This window comes from Hibiscus syriacus, unplaced genomic scaffold (genome assembly GCF_006381635.1).
Source record: "Hibiscus syriacus cultivar Baekdansim isolate YM2019G1 unplaced genomic scaffold, ASM638163v2 tig00110303_pilon, whole genome shotgun sequence".
NCBI lineage: Eukaryota > Viridiplantae > Streptophyta > Magnoliopsida > Malvales > Malvaceae > Hibiscus > Hibiscus syriacus.
The window spans coordinates 1,186,301-1,211,686 of record NW_024062672.1 but is presented as its reverse complement, the minus strand read 5'-3'; the positions used below and the strand labels follow the sequence as shown (position 1 = coordinate 1,211,686).

General features: G+C 34.9%; 1 pseudogene; it reads right to left on the bottom strand.

Moving 5' to 3' along the window:
• Positions 1 to 989: 989 nt before the first annotated feature.
• The window catches only part of LOC120116866, a 36,424-nt pseudogene continuing 12,027 nt past the window's right edge, over positions 990 to 25,386 (bottom strand).

Here is a 25,386-nt window from a genome sequence, read left to right as displayed (position 1 = left end):
TGAGAAAATAAAGTGTTCAGTGTATTTAAGTGCTCCGTCACTGATGTAGATTCTGGCATACGGAGAGTGTACAATTTTCTCTTAAGGAAAATTTTATTGTGCAACGATGTGGCCTCGTACAGTTTGGTGAGATGATCCCATATCTTCTTAGCTGTATTCTTCTCCTCGATACTTGACAATACTTCATCTGCTAATGCTAGATGAAAGTTTGCCATATCATTTCCGTCCATTTCGATCCATTTGTTGTCGTCTGTGAAATCTACTGGTCTTTCGCTGATAGCTGCTAGACAACCGTCTTTCCTCAGGATGGCCTTCATCTTCAATTTCCACAATGAGAAATTTCTCCCATTAATTTTTTCAATATCAAATTTTGTTGCCATAGCTTCTTTTACGGATAGCTCCTACTATTTCACTATCGTGAATAGTTCTCTGGAACCTTCAAAGAATGTGTAATACCTTCTTACTTTCTTATGTTGGAGGATCCACCTTTTGGTGGCAACCACAAAGACAATAAGCAGATATTACACACTCAAATCTAGCTCTGATACCAATTGTTGCGGAAGACGGCTATCGGATAGAGCAAAATCGCAACTGATAATTTGAGAAAATAAAAATGAAGATAAAAGAGACACAAAATTTACATGGAAAACCCCTAAAAATTTAGGGTAAAAACCACGGGCAACGGTAGAAGAATTTCACTATGAGAAAATAGGAATTACAACCTCTCTCGATCTACCAAGGAGAAAACAATGATAATTCTCTCTAGATAAAAATGAGAAAATAACTCTAAAAAAACTCTCTAAATTCTCTCTAGTATTGGAAGAAAGCTAGAATGCTTTGGGATGGTTTTGAAACTAAATGAGCTATGGTATTTATAGTTGAAACTTAAGGACTAATCTTATAAATACCCTAAAGTTTAGTGACTAAAGTTTATAATTTACCCATTTAATTTTCAAACATTATTGCACCTAATTTTGACATTGTTGCACCTAATTTTGACATTGCAATATTAGGTACCTAACTTGAATCAATTTTCCAAGCTTTGACATTTCAACAGAGTATGCTCGGATTACCTCCACGATGGGTGCTCTGCATTATGGGAATTTTCCTCCCCCACGAACCAACTCGTTCGCGCATTTCGAACAAGTGCACATGTGTCCGCATCTGCAACCATTATGGTATAGAGATCAGCATCGAAGGGGTTGCGCATATACCGGTGTTAGCCAATCTCATTTTGCACGAAAAAGACAGTGAAAGTTATGAAGGTGAAAACCTGTACAAAAGTGAATCGATATGGCTATCGCAACACACACAGCAAGTCCCTTTCCTTACATGACCCCATTGGGATCCGTACTCCGATGTTTCTGCACTCGAAACTGTAGTAAAAGTCGGTCCTAAATAATGGTTTTAAGGAGGGGAAAAAAGTTGGGAGGATTTACAAACCTTTTTCACCAGCTGATCTATTCAGCGCTGCAGAGACTTCCTGCCTGACGGATCGCTGCAGCTCGAGCTGCCTATCCATGCAGGCTTCCAGCATCCTCTGCATGTGGCTCATGCCTTGCTGGAGCCTAGTCATATCGGCTCTAATATCATTAACCATCTCCCATTCCTGCGCAAAATAAGCAACCTTATAAATAACATAAAAGCACACAGTTACAGAATGTACCATCTACGAAATCGAGAGTAAGATATATGGGCCTATGTCCCGATAATATTAGGCAACTATTGAACAAGCCAAGACTGACAACCTATAATCGAGACTAAGATATATGGTTTCCATGAATAATTTTAATTATAATTTGGTATGAAACTCATGATCATGATTCCTACTCCCCACCTCTAATACATTAATTATTGATTCCGAGAGAAAACTTGACACCTATCACAACCTCTATAACAGAATCGAGTGGAAATGACTAGATGGTATACAGTTGCACGAATAAGAGAGATGGCTCACCGTTTCTGGTCTATGCATGCTGTGCCGATACCAACTGGTGCAATGTAAGTCTCGATGCCATAGTGTGGTTGTGGTGGTGGCACCGGAGGAGAAGGTAACACCCGTGACGGTCTGTTAATCGTATCATTCCGATCATTATTTATTTCATCTCTCTGCTTCTCTGATCTTGCTCTGGTGATGCTGGAATTGGCAAGTTTCTATGTAAATCCCAATCGATGGGAGAACGGCCTTGTCTTTCAACATAAGAATGAATTAATCGGTCTAGACTTTCCCGGAATCCACTTCGAAGAAGAATAGAGACACTTCTACAAATTAAATATATATCAACCATCAAAGAAGTTATAATATTTTTACTTTTTAGCATAAAAAATACCTAGTGATCAAATACCTTCTCAGAAGTTCTCTAAGCTCCATACTATACACATTATCATCTTCAGGTGGATGAAATCTATTGAACCTTCTAATTGGGATTGCACGACCAGAAGGCCCTTCTGACCAATTATCAACCGCTTCCCGTGAGCCATCATCATGCCAAACCCTTTGGCCTCCCTGTTCATGACTTTCTTCTCCATTTACATTCCCAGGATTTTCTTCGTTATACTCGCTAACCGAGCCTTCTTGCCAATTTGTATCCAGTTCTTCTGCATTGCCTTCTCTCCATTCATTGAACTGAGCATATGTTGGCTGTGGCCAACTTGCTTGCTCACCATTGGTTGTTGGTTCCTGCCAATTCCCACCTCGGTTAGAATTTCCTTGCCAACTTTTGCTCTCAACAGCTATGTTGTTGCTAAGCATATCTCCCGTTTGAGACCATGTGACATCACTTTCCGAACTCCTGGATTGTGTATGCTCATTTTCATCACTTTGAGCATCCTGAAAAGCGTTTGATTGGGGAAATTCGTTTCTGGAATCATCAATTACATTGCTGGACGTGGTTTCTGAATTGCCGCTTGCTTGACCGCAAACAATGGTTTCTAATCTGTTGCGAAACCCTTCCCTAAATGAGAAAAAGAATTAGCTGTTAAGCAAATCAACGGAAACTATGAGAGCTTCATGCTTGAGGGAGCTGAAAGCAGCATTACAAGGAATTGTTCAAGCCATCACCAAAATATTTTGTATAACTGTAAAACTCTTAAAAAGAAAAATCTTAATCTGAGCAAGAATGACAACAATCACAACATTTCATACCTCAAGACAGATACGGTGTGTCGTCTTAATTGAATTAATTCACTCGCTGCCATTGAAGGTGGTCTCTACTCTTCAACGGGTCTTTCATTTCGTAAGAATCTACCTCTGAGTAGTGACTGCAGATTTAAACGTATTGCTAATTAATTATGGCCACATATGAAAATAAAAAGGTCATCACAGAGAAGAAATTTCATTGAGCAAAACCAAAAAATATATTAACATCCGGATACGTGATTACAAACTAGTCAAGGTGTGACGATTACAAGATAATTTCGACATCAACATACTTTTTTTACTACAAAATAAAACATATATATCAAGTTTTGTTCTTCTACAACGGAAAAAGAAGAAGCACATATCAATTTTCAATTTCCCACCTAGCAAGAATATTTCTGCATCTTAATTCCAATCGAGCAGTGACAAGGAAGGAAAGCATTGTGGAAACTGGAGTAGAACATATTTATGAAGAATTAGAAAGAGGATAAATAAGTAGAGTTATCCATATGCACATTAAATCAGCCTAGAACATCATCGAGGGTCACAGTCATCCAACATCGACAAAACTATAGATAATGTCCAGCAAAGTGCTCAGTCAATAAAATAGGCCTGTTTCCCCCAGTAAAATGGCTTGACTTACTGTAGAACACCCTTAATACTACCTGTCGTAACCGGTTTTCGTCCGGGCACGAAATATTATACTTGGCGGGAAAATTGATGTGAATAAATGGTTTTGAAAATAATTTGGGAGTCGCCATCGGCCTTTTGGGTCAGGTAGGTCGAATACCTAAAAATTATTTTTTAAAAGAGTTTTAAGAAAACATCAATTAAAAAATGAACTGATCTGCGTTTATAACAAAAAATTCGTTCTTTTTAATAATAAAAAGGATTCGTGGTCAGTTACGTTTAGGGAAGGATTAGCACCCCTACAACGCCCAAAATTAGTACTTTTTAATTATAAATTGTCTCTATTATTAAGAATTTAAAATTTTAAAATATATTTAATTTATAATCCTATTTTTTCAAAATTATAAAAATATTTATTTAAAAATATCGGAAAAGGACTTCTAGGTGTCTTAAGACAGTTCTTTTCTTTGATATTAATAAATATTAAATAATATTTTTTATAATATTTAATTTTAAAATACCAGAATAGGACATCCAGTTGTATTAAGACTGCCCTTTTCTTCGATATTGAAAAATAAATATTAAAACAATTTATTAAAAAATATATATAAATTATTATTTATTATATATATTTATGACTATATAACAATAATAAAAGTATTTAAATATATAAACAGATAAAACAATAAAAATACAATTAGAACGATATATTTAAAAGCAGTAAAATAAATTTAAAATTAGTGACTAAATTATAGTAAAATTAAAATTAAAAACCTAATTCATAATTAATCAAAATTATAGGGATTAAACATACTATTTTTTTTATTTTATTAATTTAATGACTAAAATAAAACTATATAAAATTCGGATATTAGAATAAAATAAATTAAAACATACTATTCAGATTAAAATATTAATTATTAAAATTATAGGACTAAATCTATTATTTATCCTAAATATATATTATTTTAATAAAAAGGACTAAAATAAATAAAACTAAAATTTAGAGATCAAATTAAAAGGTTTATAGATTTGATTTAGTGACTAAATTATAAGAGTTACAAGTTGAAATGGCTTCGGACAGGGTTTACCCTTTATGAAATGATAGAAATACCCTCCCAAAACGACGTCGTTTGGGAGAGGGTATTAATACCCGAAACCGGCTGGCCCGTAGGGCCAGCCTCTCATTTCTTCCTTTCTGTTCTCTCTCTAACAGAGAGAGACAAATTTCTCTCTGGCTTCTCTCTAGCTGAGGGAAGCCGGTCGTCGGCCGGCAGTCGTCTACCGCCGCATTTTACGCCGCCGACCACCGCATCCGGTGGCCGGAAAATTTTTTTTTTACACCTAAACGTAGATCGGACCATCCTATTGATGGTTCCGATGACCGTTTCCTTTAAAACAATACCTATCAGAGCAAATCTACAAAATACCTTCGATTTTCGAAGGTTTCCGATGATGTATGAGGGCTTCGGTAAGTATTTCTCCGTCTTTTCCTTGCTTATTTTTGGGTTTTGTGTTTGCTGTTTTTGTATCTTTGCTCTCGGGTTTTCTTTGTTTTTGCTGGTTATTGGTTGATGTCTCTCCGTTCTTCCTCTCTTTTTTTCTTTGCAGGTTGGGTGATGGCTTTATAGCCATCACCGGTGTTCGTTTCGGACCGGTCCGAAGGGTAAAGTTCAGTGAGTCACCGGACCGTAGGTGGTGACTCACCCCATGGTTGGAACGTGGACGGCGTTCCTTGCTTCCTCTGGATGTTTATGTTGAAGCGTGGCAGCAGTTGATGGACGGGTCAGAGAGGCGGCCGGCGTCGTGGCCCTAGGGTATCATAACCCTAGGGTTTCCTGCTGGAACCATCTGGACCGTTGGATCTTGCCAGATCCAACGGTAGCAGGCTGAGGCGGCTGGGGAAGAGGGAAACCCTAATCTGGTTTAGGGTTTCCATTAGGCTTCTGGATTTGGGCCACCATTTGTAATTGGGCCTGGTTTGGGCTTGTAATATTAAATAATATATATTAATAATAATAATAATAATAATATAAATAACATTAAAATGAAAAAAATGAATATCTTCAGCTACCCCTCTTTGCTTATTCTTAATAAGAATAGAGCAAAGACGAAAAGATAATAAGTTTTTTTCATTTGACTTCACTTGATTAATATAGAGATGTTTAATAAATTCTTCTCTTTCTTCAGATGAGTTCTTCTTATTACGAACTTTCCGCTGGGGATGATGTTGACCTATTTCCTTCTGTGATAGAGTCATCCAAAAGGTTGAATAAGCTCTTCTCATTATGAACTTCTTCTTTCTTCTTCAGATGAGTTCTTCTTATTATGAACTTTCTCTGGAAAGGTTGATGCTGATCTATCTCCTTTTGTGATAAAAAGTTGAATAAATTCTTCTCCAGATGACGAGTTCTTCTCATTATTAACTCTAACTGGTAATACTGATCATGAATTCAAGCCAAAAGTTGAACAAGTTCTTCTCATTATGAACTTCTTCTTCTTTCTTCAGATGAGTTCTTCTTATTATGAACTCGAACTGGAAATGTTGATTCACCGAGTGATGAATTTAAGCAAAAAGTTGAACAATTTCTTCTTCTTCAGATGATGAGTTCTTCTCATTATGAACTCTACCTGGCAATGTTGATCCATCAAACGATGAATTCAAACTAAAGGTTGAACAAATTCTTCTCATTATGAACTTCTTCTTCCTTCTTCAGATGAGTTCTTCTCATTATGAACTTTCTCTGGAAAAGTTGATCCATCAAGTGATGAATTCAAACAAAAGGTTGAACAAATTCTTCTCATTATGAACTTCTTCTTCCTTCTTCAGATGAGTTCTTCTCATTATGAACTTTCTCTGGAAAAGTTGATCCATCAAGTGATGAATTCGAGCAAAAGGTTGAACAAATTCTTCTCATTATGAACTTCTTCTTCCTTATTCAGATGAGTTCTTCTCATTATGAACTCGAACTGGAAATGTTGATCCACCGAACGATGGATTTTAATCTTTGCTAAAATCTTTGAAATTCCTGTCAAAATTCAACATGGATAAAATGAATGAAAATGCACCTATTTTTGCAAATGCCTAAATATGATGCATGAATGTTAAGTTATTTGATTTCAGATTGGTGAACTGAGTATTTCTTCAGTTGTGTAGAAATCAAATAAATCTTTCTTCTACAAATCAGATAATCTATCATCTTTGACAAATGTAGATGTAGATATAATGTCACAAAAACTCTTGAGAATAAAACTCAATATTATAGGCTCTTGAAAAGCTTGCATTCATGTAACATGTTGATTCTGATAACAACTCATATGATTATGAAGTGACCTTTTCAGATGATTTCACAGATATCGATAGTTCTTTTAATATCGAGAAATCTTGAATTCTGATTCTGATGAGGAGAATAAACTGTTATACTTGACAAAAATGGAATCCTCAGAGGTTAAAGCTTCAATAACCTTGGAGAAATGTGGTCCAGATTTATCAATTGCAGAATTGACAAATTTTATATGTACTGCTCAAATGGCTAAGGTTATTGATACATTTCTTCTGGTAAAAGATGGGAAGCCATTATGCGATGATCCCCATTACAAGAAAAGGCGAAATTTGGGCTATGATTTTTGGGAAAGGAATAAACAGAAGAAGCTTAAAAAGAAGCTTCTTAATGAAGACGATCATGCAGTTCATCTTTTAATTCCAATGATTGGTTCTGTAGTTCCTACCAAACCAGATCAGATAACTCAAAGAACACTTCCAGAAGATGCTATTGAGTCTCCTTATTTCTACTATGAGCAAACTCATCTTTCAAATCCAATGATTGGTTCTGTGGTTTCATACCAAACCAAATTAGATAACTCAAAGAAAACTTCCAGGAGATGCTATTGAGTCTCCTTATCTCTACTATGAGCAAATTCATCTTTCAAATCCAATGATTGGTTCTGTGGTTTCATACCAAACCAAATCAGATAACTCAAAGAACACTTCCAGGAGATGCTATTGAGTCTATTCCTCTTCCAAATTCAATGATTGATTTTACCAAATCAGATCAGATAACTCAAAGAACACTTCCAGAAGATGCTATGAGCACATTATTCTTCCAAATTCAATGATTGGTTTTACCAAACCAGATCAGATAACTCAAAGAACACTTCTAGAAGATGCTATGAGCACATTATTCTTCCAAATTCAATGATTGGTTTTACCAAACCAGATCAGATAACTCAAAGAACACTTCCAGAAGATGCTATTGAGTCTATTATTCTTCCAAATTCAATGATTGGTTTTACCAAACCAGATCAGATAACTCAAAGAACACTTCCAGAAGATGCTATTGAGTCTATTATTCTTCCAAATTCAATGATTGGTTTTACCAAACCAGATCAGATAACTCAAATTCACTTCCAGAAGATGCTATGAGCACATTATTCTTCCAAATTCAATGATTGGTTTTACCAAACCAGATCAGATAACTCAAAGAACACTTCCAGAAGATGCTATTGAGTCTATTATTCTTCCAAATTCAATGATTGGTTTTACCAAACCATATCAGATAACTCAAAAAACACTTCCAGAAGATACTATGAGCACATGGCATTTGTTCCAGTTAATGTTTGGACTTGGATATCACAGTACTTATTCGATGTAGAGCCAGACTTTGTAGATTCGAAACATTTTCATGCTGCTACACTAAAAAAAGGCTATATTCATAATTCTGCCAATTAAGAACATATTTTTTCTTATTCTGCTTCCTCTATGTGCTGATGCTTTTCCATTGATGAAGAAATGATGGCCTTCCTGGCATCCAAGAACAAAGTTGAACTGTTTATAAACATGTACATGAAGTACCAAATTGACAGAAAGGATTTGTAAGGCTCTTGAAGCTTATGACAAAGAGCCACTTTCGAGTGTCCAGAAGTATGTTCTTGATGAGTGCTGAAAATGGAATCTAGTATGGGTTGGAAAGAATAAAGTTGCTCCACTTGAACCTGATGAGGTGGAAATGCTTATAGGTTTCCTTAAAAACCCTACACGAGGATCTGTATAGAGACATGTTTCCCAGTGATATCAATGTCCTGTTTCTTTTTTTGCTGGAATCAGTGCTGCAAAGGTCTCCTTCCATTGTCTTAGCATATCTTTGAAAACAAATGTGCAACAACTGAATGATGATCAGTTGGAGCAATTGATGAGTAGATTTAATGGACTCGACCTTGTTGTCAATGGCATCCAGCATAACAACCTTATTGTTCATTCTTGTAGATGGTGATGATTTACTTACTTTGTATTCCTTGCTTTTAAAAGGTATTAACATAAAGTGATATTCAGAAATCTTTAACTTATTTCAAAATTATGTTAATTCAATAAAAGAATAAATTGAATTTTCGAAAATAAATTGAATCTCAAATAAATTGAACTTGAAATAGCTAGAATTGTATTCAAAGTTATGGCAAGCATAAAAATGATAAAAATTCAAATGTCTCAACAAATTATTAGCATAAGTATTTCTAAATTAATCAAGTTGACACAATTTAGAGAAATGATGTAAGCTTTTGTCTGGAAGATCTCAAACGTTGTCAAAATTCTCGTAGATGTGAAGTTTCTCCCAAACTGTCAAAATCTTAAGAGGGTTCAATTGCCAGATGCCTAATATCAACCTGCATTTGAGCTGCCTTTTCAGGTTTTCAACTCAAATCCTTTCTTTGGTTACAAGATGCCCTTTGCGGGTTTTCACCTTGACTCCTCTTTTTCTTTTTCTTTTTTTTTCTTTTTTTTTCAAGCATAATATTTCTTGACAGAATCCGAGTTTATTGGATTTCTCAGAATTTTTCCATCCATTTCTGCCAAGATCAATGCTCCTCCGGAAAAGGCCTTTTTTATAACGTATGGCCCTTCCCAATTAGGCATCCATTTCCCACGGAAATCTTTATGTATAGGCAAGATCTTTTTTAGTACTATATCACCCTCTTGGAATTCTCTTAGATGTACTTTCTTGTCATGAGACTTCATCATCCGTTTTTGATACATCTGTCCATGACAAATAGCTTTCAATCTTTTCTTCTCAACCAGGTTCAATTGATCAACTCTAGCTTGGATCCATTCAGATTCATCCAATTTTTTTTCTCTCAATATTCGAAGCGATGGAATCTCAACTTCAATTGGTAAGACTGCCTCCATCCCGTAGACTAAAGAAAACGGTATTGCCCCAGTAGATGTTCGAACAGTAGTTCGGTATGCATATAAAGCAAAAGGTAACTTCTCGTGCCAATCTTTGTAAGTTCCAGTGGTCTTTGTAATGATTCTCTTGATGTTCTTATTTGCTGCTTCAACTGCCCCATTCATCTTTGGACGATATGCCACTGAGTTTGCATGTTTGATCTTAAACTGTGAACAAAGTTCGGTCATCATTTTATTGTTCAGGTTCAGAGCATTATCTGTAATGATCCTTTCTGGTAGGCCATACCGGCAAACTATCTCTTTCTTTATGAATTTGCAGACTGTGGATCTCTTAATATTGGTATATGAAGCAGCTTCAACCCATTTGGTAAAATAATCAATTGCCACAAGGATGAAGCAATGTCCATTTGATGCTTTTGGTGTGATTGCTCCAATGACATCTATTCCCCACATAGAAAATGGCCAGGGTGCTGTCATTACATGTAAAGGAGATGGGGGTACATGAATCTTGTCTGCATATATCTGGCATTTATGACATTTTCTTGCATAATCAATGCAATCAGTGTGCATGGTAGCCCAATAGTATCCATATCTCATTATTTTTATGGCCATGGAAAGATCATTTGCATGTGTTCCACATATTCCACTGTGTACTTCTTCAATGATGCTTCGAGCTTCGTTGGTATTTAAACATCTCAATAGCATTTGATCATTGCTTCTTCTATACATAATCTCTCCATCAAGAAAATATCCAGCAACCATTCTTCTCAAGGTTCTTTTATCAATTTCCGATGCATTTGGTGGATAACTTTGATTTTTGATATATTGCAGGATATCATGATACCATGGTTTACCATCTACCTCTTCTTCCATACTATAACAATGTGCAGGAATTTCATATACTTGCATTTTGATTGGCATCATATCAACTTTCTTAGTTGCTTGAAACATAGCAGCTAATGTAGCCAAAGCATCTGCCATTTGATTTTCTTCTCGAGGGAGATAATTGAAGGTGACTCTCTCAAATTCTTTCACTAATTCGAGGGTAAAATTTCGGTATTCCAACAATTTGGGATCTTTTGTTTCCCATTCTCCTCGTAATTGATACACCACTAAAGATGAATCTCCATATATTTTGAGACATTTGATTTTTCTTTATATAGTTGCTTTCAATCCCATGGCACAAGCTTCGTATTCCGCCATGCTATTGGTGCAAAAGAACTCCAGTCTACTTGTAAAGGGATAATAAACATTTTCTGGAGAAATTAACACTGCCCCGATTCCTCGTCCCAAAGCATTGGATGCTCCGTCAAAGTAAAGCTTCCAAGATGCAGATGCATCATTTGTCCTGACTTCTTCATTCATGGATATGCACAACAAATCTTCATCGGGAAAATTGAAACTCAAAGGCTGATAATCATTTGATACACGACTGGCCAGAAAATCAGCTATGACACTTCCTTTTATCGCTTTTTGGTTGACATATACAATATCAAATTCAGATAATAACATTTTCCATCTAGCCATTCTGCCTGTCAAAGCTGGTGATTCCATTAAGAATTTTAAAGGATCAAGTTTGGATATCAACCAAGTAGTATGGTATAACATATATTGTCTGAGTCTTCGAGTAGCCCACACCAAGGCACAACATAATTTTTGTATTGGTGGATATCAAATTTCACAATCAGTAAATTTCTTGCTCAGATAATAAATAGCTTTTTCTTTCCTTCCAGATTCATCATGCTGTCCTAGTACACATCCCATCGAATTTTCGAAGATCGTCAAGTAGAGAATTAACGGTTTATCAGGCATTGGTGATACTAAAATGGGGGCATTGGATAAATATTTCTTAATAATATCCAAAGTTTCTTGACATTCTTCATTCCAGACTTCAGGATTATTCTTTCGAAGTAATTTAAACACTGGATCACATTTGTCAGTTAATTGAGAAATGAACCGAGATATATAATTTAATCTTCCCAAAAAGCCTCGAACTTCTTTTTTTGTATTGGGTGGTGGAAGATCTTGAATTACTTTTACTTTATCTAGATCAATCTCGATTCCTTTTTTGCTGACCACAAATCCCAAAAGTTTTCCAGAAGTTACCCCGAAAGTGCATTTAGCGGGGTTAAGCTTTAATTGATACTTCCTCAATCTTTGGAAAAGCTTTCTCAGATTTTGAATATGTTCTTCTTCAGTTCGGGATTTGGCAATCATGTCATCTACATATACTTCAATCTCTTTGTGCATCATGTCATGAAACAAAGTTACCATGGCTCTTTGATACGTTGCCCCTGCATTTTTCAATCCAAATGGCATCACTTTATAACAGAATGTGCCCCACATGTTTACAAATGTTGTTTTTTCCATGTCTTCAGGATTCATTTTTATCTGATTATATCCTGAAAAGCCATCCATAAATGAAAACCATTCGTGCCCTGCAGTATTGTCCACCAATGTGTCTATGTGGGGTAATGGAAAGCTATCTTTCGGACTAGCTTTGTTGAGATCTCTGTAATCCACACACATTCGAACTTTCCCATTTTTCTTTGGTATGAGAACAATGTTGGCTACCCATTCTGGGTATTTAGATGCCTGTAGGAAACCTGCATTGATCTGTTTCATCACTTCTTCTTTGATTTGCAACAACATTTCTGGTCTCATTCGCCTGAGCTTTTGTTGGACCGGTTTATATTCTGGATTGATTGGAAGCTTGTGCATCACTATATCTATGTTTAAACCAGGCATATCTTGATAAGACCAGGCAAAGATATCTTTGAACTCTTGAAGGAGATTTGTCAATTCTTGTTTTATCTGGACTGTCAGAGTAGTACCAATTTTCACCTCTTTCATTTCTTCATCTGTTCCCAAATTCACAGTCTCAATCTTTTCTTTATGGGGTAGAATTTGTTTGTCTTCTTTTTCTACCAATCTTAATAGTTCAGTAGGAACATCACATTCCAGTTCATCCTCACACCCATTGATTTCTTCCAGACATATAGGTTGCTCTAAATTTATCTCTTGATTAAATTTAGGAATAAACCTGCTATTAACATGGTGACACCTGCAAATTTAAGTCGGACATATTTCCGAAAGAATATAGTAAATTTATGAAATAAATAAATGTATAAATATAAGAAAATGTAAAGAATGATTGCCATCTAAAAATTTTAAAGAAAATTTCTTATATTTAACATAATTTCCTTTACAAGATAACAAAAAGTTTTCATATTTTTGAGCTAAACATAAAGATTAGTTCTGAATATTACTCTGCGTTAATATTAAAAACTATAGGAAGATCTTCAGTGGTCCAATTGTTGAGTGTTTCTCCAGGAAAACATGGGCAAATCCTATCCAAGTATTTGCCAGTCTTGTTGTCATTCATGATCATGTTGATAAATAATCCATTCATAGCTTCTTCAACTATGTTTTGATCTTTCGTCAACTTTTCTTTTTTAAAGACTTCAACAAGTTGCTGTTCTACATTAATTGTTCCCCCTGATCTGAATGTGGTCTTCAACTGTGGGAAAAACATGCGTTCCCAAAGGATTTCTTTCCCTTTCAAACCTTGCCTTTCTGTCTTCACATCTTCTTTTCATCTCTTTGTTCTTTTACTGAAAATTGGGCTTAAATCCAAGCCCAAAACGATCTTTCTTCATCTGTATATTTATAGGAACCGAAATCCCTTGAAGATTCTTTCCTAACCCTTTCCCAGCTTTAGCTCCGATGCCTAAAGTTTGTCGTACCGTCATCTTGGTGCAATCAGATAATTTGGGATATGGAATTTTGCTTCTTTCTGCAATAAAGGTTGCATTGACAAATTCAAGAGCTCGGAAAGAGCATTCAAGTGCATCATCATTGGTTTCAATATATGGAACATCGCTTGTTACAGACGCAATGATTTCTTCTTCAGCTCCGACGCATATTTAGTTGTCCATCAACAACAAATTTCAATTTCTGATGTAATGAAGAAGGAACGGCTCCTGCTGAATGAATCCATGGCCTCCCTAATAAACAATTATATGTAGGGTGGATGTCCATCACCACAAAGTCAATATTGTACACGACTGGACCAATTAACAACGGTATTTCCATTTTCCCAAGTACCTCTTTTTGAGTACCATCAAAGGCTTGTACTACATTCTGATAGCTCTTCATGTGTGATTTATCCACAGGCATTCTTTGAAGTGTGACTAGAGGCATCAAGTTGAGAGCGGATCCATTGTCAATCAATACTCCTGGCAACACATGACCATGACAATGTGTCGTGATATTCAAAGCTTTTACTGACCCCATTCCGCCTTCCGGTATTTCATCATCCGTGAACGTTATGTAATTGTCAGCGGCTATATGTCCCACAATTCTGTCAAGTTTATTGAGGGATATATCTTCAGGGATAAATGTTTGATTGAGAATTTTCATCAAAGCATTTCTATATGCTTCTGAATTCATCAATAGATCAAGAATAGAAATTCTCGCTTGTTGTTTGTGTAGTTGTTCAACCACACTATACTCACTATGTTTTAGGAATTTCAAAAATTCTTGAGCTTGTTTTTCTGTCACATGCTCATTGAATGCTGGAGGGGATTCATCATCAAATACCTTCTGAGGTATTGCCATGGCTTTTCCTTTTGCTTTCACTTGTTCTGAAGCATTGGATGTTTCGGGAGAGTAACATCTCCCACTTCTTGTAAAGAACCCGACTTCGCTCACTGCTTCAGACGTCGATGTTGTATCCAAACTCTGTATTTTCTCTTCTGTTTTTTCTAGAGAAACAGATCCTCCTACCATTGAAACATTGTAGTATAATTCCAAGGTACCCTGCGGGTATCTTTGTATGGAAATGGTAGAGGAGTGGTGATAACTACTTTCGGCTTTATTGGTGCAGGAATCACCGTAGATGATTTCACATTAATGATCACAGGATCATTTATTCTTTGATTAGGTTTAGAATCCTCTGATGAGCAAACATCATCTTCTTTTTTCCATGGTTTTTCTTCAAAGAATTCTATTTCTCTGTTGTTCATCAATTTTTGCACCAAGTCCCTAAACTCAGGACATAGTTGAATTTTATGCCCTTTCTCCTGATGATATTCACAATAATTCTTGCCTTCATTCTGCTTTGGCCTGAATTGTTGTGGAATTATACCGGCTAAAGAGAGTTGTTGGAATACCCAAACAAAAGGAGATTTAATTTCAGAAATGTCAGTTTTTGCTTTCTTTCTGTTCTCTTCCTGAATTGCATTCACATTTTTATCTCCATGATTTGGCAATGGATGATTTGATGCAGATGGTGTATTGAATTCCAACTTTCCAGTGTTGATCAAATTTTGAACCACCCTTTTGAATGCCAAACAGTTTTCAATAGAATGACCTGTAATTCCTTCATGGTAAACACAATGTGCCTTTGTATCATACCAAGGAGGAAATAGTGGTTGCATGGGAACCAAAGGATAGGGCCGTATGACATCTGCTTTTAATAGCGAATCATAGATCTCCGCATATGGTACTGGTAAAGGTGTAAAAGACAACCTTTCATTTTCCTTTCGAGATCCTCTGGACTCTGCTCGATTAGTGTTTGTTTCCTCTTTCTTAACCCTTGGCTGGGTTATTGTAACACTTTTCGATGAATCCTTGTTGTAAGAATTTGCATTGTTGACTTCATTCTCTTTTTTTCGGTACATAGGTCTTTTGGAACTAGACCCCTCATTTGATTCAATTTTGCCACTTTTCAAGACATTTTCAATGAGTTCTCCAGAAATGACCAAATCTGCAAAATTTCTGGTCGCATTCCCCATTAGATGATTTAAATAAGGAGCTTTCAATGTATGGACAAATATTACTGTGGCCTCTTTTTCTGACAAAGGTGGTTGAACTTGGGCTGTCGTGTCACGCCATCTCTGGGCATACTGTCTGAATGTTTCATTATTCTTTTTCTCCAAATTTTGGAGAGTCCATCTATCAGGGACCATGTCTGTTACGTGGCGGTACTGCTCTAAGAATACTTTAGCCAAATCTTTCCAGGATCTAATGTTGGCTTTGGTCAATTGAGTATACCATTTTAAAGCCGGTCCTGTCAAACTATCCTGAAAGCAGTGAATTAACAATTTCTCGTCCTTCACATATCCTGCCATTCTTCGACAAAACATAGTAATGTGGGATGAAGGGCATGTAGTACCGTCATATTTATCAAATTCAGGAGCTTTGAACTTGATGGGGAGGATTAAGTCTGGAACCAAACTCAACTCACTAGCGTCAAAACCATAGAATGATTCAGTTATTTCCACGATTTTCATTCGTTCTTCTAAGCTCTTGATCTGTCTGGTCAATTCTTCATTTACTTTTTGTTTCTCATTCAGCTCATTCAAATCTGGGATTAGATGCTCAGCATTAAAATCCCCTATTTTCACATCTGATATAAGTGGATTTTTGCTTGAAGATGCAGGCTCTTCTTGTCGATTTTCCTGTGGTTTGGCTTCTTGAAATGCTGATGTACGAGCATTGATTTGTATAGGTGTAGTACCAGAGTGATAAATTGGTTCTGGTGGAAAACCTAGAGAATACATAGGTTCTTGGTCGAAAGATACAGGATTTTCATGCATTTTTCCAATGATAGCCTGCCTTTTAAACATGTCTTCTATTTTCTGCATCATGTTGTCTTGTGAATTTGCAATACTGTCTTCAATTTTCTCCAGCTTCATTCTCATTTCTGCTTGTTCTTTATTATGATGTTCCTCAATACGTTGTATTTTATCCTCCATAATTCTCTTAGTAGCTTGTCTAGTACCGTAGTGATGTTGTATTTCTCTTTTGGCCAGAATAACTGCGATTGAAAAATCTTTTAATATTATTTTTTCAGATTTTAATTCATAATTTTATCTTAATAATAAAAATTATACATAAAGAAAATCATGAAATGAATAATGAATGTATGCAAAATGCATGTATGGAAAAAGGTATTGATCCCAAAAAGTTAACTATCATAGAACAACTTTCATCGGCATACAAAAGTTTCTTTATAATAGTTCATAACTACAGATAAGGCGTAGCTTTCCTATTAAGCTCTATAATTTCTTTCATTAACCATGACACCTTCTTTCCGAACTTAGAAACTGGATCAACATGATGCTCAATTATTTTGGCTTCAACAGCTAGTTCCCCAATATATCTAGCAACTTCGCTCATTTGTACCATGGCCTCGAACACCATATTACTTCTTTCTTCACTTCTTTCAACATAGAAATCAGTTGACTTTTGCCATTGTTCATTTGTTCCTTCAAGAGTTTGCTCTAATTCAGTGATTCTGACTTGACAATTGTGCAGAATTTTTTCAAGATCTCTAATGCGTCTTCGCAGTGAAACACTTTCCTCATTACTTTCTTTGAGATCATTAGGTCCTAGACAAACCTTTTCTTGAAATAATGATTCTTCAAGTTACAAAATGTAAGCGTTAAACTCTGAGTTTTTGTTTCTAGACTGATCCAGATCTTCTTCAAGTTTTGTTCGTGCTTCCTGCGTTCTTTGATTAATCTTCTGGATTTGAACATTCTTGTTTCTGCATCTTTGCATCCAATTGCTAGCCACTTCTTGCTCTACCTCAATTTTGGTGTTGAAATCCTTTCTTTCCAACTCCCATTTTTCTTTTTCAACATTGAATTCTTCAATCTTTTGGCCCCTGACTTCAAGTTCAGCAATCAGCTGGTTCATTTCAGATTCAAATCCCTGGAACATGATATTTTTCTCACCTTCAAATTTATCAAAGATGTCATTCTTCATTTCTTCTAAATCTTTGGCTCGATCCCTTTCTCTTTGCATTTCATTCATGATCTCGCGGTGTTCAGCCTTGTGTTTTATAATTCGCTCTCTTCTATCGACCTCAAAATCTTCCATTTTTTGCTTTCCTTTCTCAAGGCTCTTGAGTAGACGGTTATTCTTTCCTTTCAAATCTTCAACTCGACTTTTCTCGATATTCAATTCTCTGGTCATCTGTACCGTTGATTGGTTTAGTCCTGATGCTTTCCGGGATTTATATAACTCTTGGTAATTTTTCTTCAATGCTCTAAATTCACCATCAATTTTTTCTTTGTTTTCTCTCAACATTGCACATTGTGATGAATGAAAGTCAATATCAACACCCAACATAGCTTTATCTCGTCTCATTTGCTCTAATTCTCTTGACCAGCCTTCTTTTTCTGCTTCAAACTCAGCTCTCATGATTTCAATCTCTAATGTAACCACCTTAATGCGATCTTCCATAGAGATATCCTCATTTTGATCTGGTAGAGGAATATTTTCATTTTTCCTGACATATCTCCATTCTTCATAATCAGGAGTTAACATTTCTTTTGCTGCTTTAGCTTGGATACAAAAAGTTGTTTTCCAAGCTGTAACGGCTTCCATGATATTTCTTTTATAATTTTTGCTGTGGAATACGAACTCAGATGACTGTAATCCAGCAGTGACAGGTACAAATTGACAACCTTCATACTGTCTTACGACCAGAAGTGGTGCATATCCAATTCCTCCCCATAATCCGAGCAGCATTATCCAATTGTAATCACCACATTTGTAAAAGAATTCCCTTTGGATTTGCCACGGGGCTCGCCAAACAACATCATTACTTTGCAGATTTCGAAAGGCATTAATCCATATATCTTTCTTAATTTCTTTCGGCCATTCTTGCTCCAGAAATTCTTTTAATGGTGAATAATCTATATTAAAGCGTCGGTATGAAACCTTTTCTGTCCTCCAGAAATGACTATGGATCCAAACATATAACAACTGAGTACACCCTGAGAATCGTCCACCTCCTAGCTTTCTACAAGCATTTAACGATCTGAAGGTCTCTGCTAGGATTGCAGAAGCAGGATTAATCTTTTTCGGTAGCTGTTCAAACAAATCTACCACTGCAGCTTCAACATATCCCAATACTTTTGGGAAGATGACCATACCGTACATACCCAGAGCAAATAGATCGAATCGTACTTTAGTATCTGGATGACTCTGAATAAGTTCTTTAATGTGGGTCCAAGCAATGCCTTCGCTTTCGCCTTTTTGTTTTGTACGGGATGCCACCCATTCTTCTCGTACCCCGGTAATCTTTGCTAATTTAACTCGAAAGGGTTGAGTTTTAATTGACTTTGAATAGATTCGATTCTCCAAAGCACCTTCGATATGTAACAAAGTTGTGTATTCTTCAATAGTAGGGACCAAGTCCTCTTTATTGAGAGTGAAGCAATTGTAACCTGGATTCCAGAATTGAATTAGGGCTCTGAGTAATTCATCATCAACTTTGACATAGAGCAAATATGGGATGTCTCCGTAAGTCTGATAAAACTGCAATTTTTTGTTTGAATCCCAACTTTCCCAAATACTTCGCAAATCTTGCCTATCATTTCTTTTTAGCGAAACTGGAGCATAACTGGCCAAGTCAAATACATAATCATCATGCAGACTGTCTCCTTCTTGTCTTTGTAAGTCCTCAGCCCACTGTCTTACTTCTGAGTTTAGAATTATTTGATTTGAACACTTTTTATCCATGGATGAAGGCTTTCCAATGAGACAATTAACACAAGGATCGATGCCTTTTTATCCTGTATGATGCTATGCAAACAGAAAAAATAAAGAACACACAAAAAGAAATGAATTAGTTTACATAATAAAGAAATTTATTAATAACATTTACCTAAATATTTTTATTTAAACATGCTTTTTCTAAATTTAAATAATTTAAATATACATGTAATTTAATCAGTAAAGAAAATAAATAAATTAACAGGAAAGTTAGAATTCATTTCTCCTGTGTGTACACCTATTTTGGGCATGACTTTAGATCGGAGGAGTTTCTAGGGTTTTTTATATGCAGGGTTTCAGATCTAAGAATAAAGGTACCCGAATTGTCTTTGTCAGTGCCCCCTTGGGTTACTAACCCTCAATCCTAGTCCATTACAGACCTAAACGGACCGAGTTCAATTCGAGGGGATACATTTATCTATGACTAACACGGAGAATAAATTCTCACGAAGACATAGAGCATATGAACCCCGAAAGTTACTTGCTAGGTCTGACACGGAGAATAAATTCTCACGAAGACGTCGCTTTCACTCCCACTTAAAAGGGACAAACTCAATTATAGAGCTTTATGTTATGCAATGCAAGTGTTGTGTGTGAGGAGAAATGTTCAAACCTCTGACAGAAAAAATAAATAATGAAATAAAATACTTGCAAATAAAAATGAAATATTAATAAGAAAATATATACATACTATGAAAATAATAAATATATAAAAAAAATTTGAAAAGGAAAAAATCATAAATTAAATATATAAATTTTAATTTATAATTAATAGAGACAATTTGTAATTGATTTTAAAAGTTTGACCGGTCCCCAGCGGAGTCGCCAAGCTGTCGTAACCGGTTTTCGTCCGGGCACGAAATATTATACTTGGCGGGAAAATTGATGTGAATAAATGGTTTTGAAAATAATTTGGGAGTCGCCATCGGCCTTTTGGGTCAGGTAGGTCGAATACCTAAAAATTATTTTTTAAAAGAGTTTTAAGAAAACATCAATTAAAAAATGAACTGATCTGCGTTTATAACCAAAAATTCGTTCTTTTTAATAATAAAAAGGATTCGTGGTCAGTTACGTTTAGGGAAGGATTAGCACCCCTACAACGCCCAAAATTGGTACTTTTTAATTATAAATTGTCTCTATTATTAAGAATTTAAAATTTTAAAATATATTTAATTTATAATCCTATTTTTTCAAAATTATAAAAATATTTATTTAAAAATATCGGAAAATGACTTCTAGGTGCCTTAAGACAGTTCTTTTCTTTGATATTAATAAATATTAAATAATATTTTTATAATATTTAATTTTAAAATACCAGAATAGGACATCCAGTTGTATTAAGACTGCTCTTTTCTTCGATATTGAAAAATAAATATTAAAACAATTTATTAAAAATATATATAAATTATTATTTATTATATATATTTATGACTATATAACAATAATAAAAGTATTTAAATATATAAACAGATAAAACAATAAAAATACAATTAGAACGATATATTTAAAAGCAGTAAAATAAATTTAAAATTAGTGACTAAATTATAGTAAAATTAAAATTAAAAACCTAATTCATAATTAATCAAAATTATAGGGATTAAACATACTATTTTTTTTATTTTATTAATTTAATGACTAAAATAAAACTATATAAAATTCGGATATTAGAATAAAATAAATTAAAACATACTATTCAGATTAAAATATTAATTATTAAAATTATAGGACTAAATCTGTTATTTATCCTAAATATATATTATTTTAATAAAAAGGACTAAAATAAATAAAACTAAAATTTAGAGATCAAATTAAAAGGTTTATAGATTTGATTTAGTGACTAAATTATAAGAGTTACAAGTTGAAATGGCTTCGGACAGGGTTTACCCTTTATGAAATGACAGAAATACCCTCCCCAAAACGACGTCGTTTGGGAGAGGGTATTAATACCCGAAACCGGCTGGCCCGTAGGGTCAGCCTCTCATTTCTTCCTTTCTGTTCTTTCTCTAACAGAGAGAGACAAATTTCTCTCTGGCTTCTCTCTAGCTGAGGGAAGCCGGTCGTCGGCCGACAGTCGTCTACCGCCGCATTTTACGCTGCCGGCCACCGCATCAGGTGGCCGGAAAATTTTTTTTTACACCTAAACGTAGATCGGACCATCCTATTGATGGTTCCGATGATCGTTTCCTTTAAAACAATACCTATCAGAGCAAATCTACAAAAATACCTTCGGTTTTCGAAGGTTTCCGATGATGTATGAGGGCTTCGGTAAGTATTTCTCCGTCTTTTCCTTGCTTATTTTTGGGTTTTGTGTTTGCTGGTTGTTGGTTGCTATTTTTGTATCTTTGCTCTCGGGTTTTCTTTGTTTTTGCTGGTTATTGGTTGTTGTCTCTCCGTTCTTCCTCTTTTTTTTTTCTTTGCAGGTTGGGTGATAGCTTTATAGCCATCACCGGTGTTCGTTTCGGACCGGTCCGAAGGGTAAAGTTCAGTGAGTCACCGGACCGTAGGTGGTGACTCACCCCATGGTTGGAACGTGGACGGAGTTCCTTGCTTCCTCTGGATGTTTCTGTTGAAGCGTGGCAGCAGTTGATGGACGGGTCAGAGAGGCGGCCGGCGTCGTGGCCCTAGGGTATCATAACCCTAGGGTTTCCTGCTGGAACCATCTGGACCGTTGGATCTTGTCAGATCCAACGGTAGCAGACTGAGGCGGCTGGGGAAGAGGGAAACCCTAATCTGGTTTAGGGTTTCCATTGGGCTTCTGGATTTGGGCCACCATTTGTAATTGGGCCTGGTTTGGGCTTGTAATATTAAATAATATATAATAATAATAATAATAATTATTATTATTATTATAATTATAATAATAATAATTATAATAATAATAATAATATAAATAACATTAAAATGAAAAAAAATGAATATCTTCACTACCTTATCATCGAAACAGGTTAATCCCACATGAAACTACAATACTAGTTGGATTCAAAACCTTGTTAAAATGATGGAATTACCATCCATGCATGTAGAGAACAATTTATAATCCATATATTACAGCCAAATATATGAAATAAATTAATCAAGGGAATGCATACGAGCATGTGACAAAATTAGTGCAACACCAAATAGCACTAAAATCTGCCAGGTTTACTTACGCTCAACTTAGACTCCAGCATATTTCAGATATTTTCAGCCAATTAGCAAAGTTAAAACTAACATATATAATGAATAGCTGAATATAATTCACTAGAGGTAATGAAAATGGAGCCAACAGACCTGAATGCGGTTTCGATGAGCAAAATCAGAAACGGCTCGGTGCTCTAATAGAGACTGAAGTTCCCTGTGTCTGTCTCTCTCAATCCTCATAAGCAAGTCAATAACAGCTTGTTGTCCACGCAACCTCAGCAAGTCCCTCCGAATATGCTCTGGTTGGCTTTCATCATGGTCAGAAACTGAACCTCCACGAGGTTGATCAACTTGCACACCAATTGTAGCAGCCGCCTGATGATCTTCCCTTCGTCCCCCACGAAATCCTCGCTGCTGACTTGTCATTTGCACCCACTCCCGGACAATTCTAACTCTCTCACGCTCCGTTTCACCAAGTCATTCAGATCTGAACTGCCAACACGGGATAACGAATGATCATTAATACCACTTTCCATCCATCCACGAACATTCTGCCTCACCCTTTCCCTCTCAACTTCACCAAGATCAGGAGACTGCTCCCTAGTAGACCCGTCATTATCCCCACCATCATTCAGCGACACACCCTGCTCATTCGACCACGTTCCATACTCGTTCTCGCTCTCACTGACATCGACAACACTACAATGATTCTCACTCCCACGACTCTCGAACAAAGTCGTGTTAGACATTGTCATATCGCCATCAACATTCGTCTGCTGCCTCAACCTTTCTCTCAGCCTCTCTCGCGCCCTATTCAATGTATGCTCACCGATTTACCTGTGAAAAAGAGACGTGCCGATTTACCTGTGAATGACACGTACTACTGATTTTTGGCCTTTTTTAGAAAATTATATTTAGGGAAAAAACTCGGTCACCCACTCACCCTCACTCACTCACCCTTCTTTTTTCATGCTTATGACACCACCACTCTACATTTTTTTCTAAAGTAATTATAAATCATTAATATTTTCCAAGAATAATAATTGTAAAAGAAATTACTTGATTGATTTAAGCAAGATAAATATTTTAAATTTCTGTATTGATTTATTCATGAATAGTAAATAAAAACATAATTATTAATAATTTAATAAACAACCCAAGTCCTAATTGCTGAGATTGAGCCGTATTTTTTTTATAATGTGTGATAATAAATTACCTCAAAATTTAGATAAAAAGATGCTAATAATAAAGTAATAAACTATTTATTCTTATTTATATTGTTATTTTTTATATTTTTAAAAATATATAAAATAGATATTTTATTTACTTAAAAACATTTCTTTGACAATAATACATAACAATTAAATTTAAGATAAAATATATAAATAGTCGTTACATTATGTTAGAATGGTTTTTTATTATTGAAGTTTTAAAAATTATAAAATGGTCATTGAACTTACTAAACTATTATAAAATGGTCCTACTGTGTTATAAAATAATGATAAATTTTGATAAGAATAAAGATAATATTATAATAGCTCAATATGTTTAATTACAACTTTGTAATAATTTGATAAATCTTAATGATAATTTTATAATTGTTTGACACTTTTCAATGGTCATTTTGTAATTTTTAAAACTTCAAATATTTTACTATAGTTTTTGAAGACATACATCTAAATTCACAAACACATGTAGACTACACGTTGCTCGAACACGAGTCACCTAAGAAGAACAAAATTTCTTTTACCAATAAGATCATTCAAATGACTCTTCATTATACTTTAATGACCATTTATATATTATATCTTATATTTTAAATCAATTAATCTAAAATCATTTATTTTTTTTCTAAATTAATACACATGGTCTATCACCTTTTTCGATAAAATCTAAATTTAATCCTAATTCTACTTGTAGGGAAGAGAAAGAGAGGACTCTAAAGGAAAAAGAAAAAGAAAAATATTATTAATAAATCCAAAACTCATTATTTAAAAAATACGAGAAAACAAAAATAAACAGATAAATTTAGATCAACCTGCCAAATATAATTACTCTACTCCACCACTTTTCATGTCAAACATATGTAAAGAATAATATACAACTTAGGTGCCAACATAAATCGAACTCCCTCTACAGTTACTCTACTCAATCGTTCAATTACCCTGTTGTAGTCATTAGTGCTCGAACTCGTGACCTCTAAAAATAACAATGATTCTTTTAGTCACTTAGGTAAGTTAATTCGTACAATTGAATTCCAACCATAGTATAAAAGGAAAGGTACCTTTGTATTTTATAGGGTCACTATCTTTAATATAAAATAAGCAAGGATTATTCCTCTAATAAAATAAGCTATAGACTACTTCACCCTTTAGTTTTGAGATAAACAAATTGATTCTTTTATTTAAATTAATTTAGTAAAATAATAAAAAAATACAATTTTAGAATTAATTTGTCATACTTATTGCATGAAACTTATACCCTAATTGGATAAATATCTCTATTCTAGATTATTTTCTATTTTTGTAAGAAAATTTTTTCAAAATAAGAAAATATGTTATTTCATATTTGATAGTACAGATTAAATTAATGATTATGCTTAAGGAATTCCCTACATTAATCGGATTAGCAATATCTTTAATTTTGTTAGGACTTGGAAATGTCAGTTTCTAATGCAAATTTGGACTGTTTGACCAAATAATGAATTGTCATGATCATGGTTACTATGAAACCTAACTTATAGGTC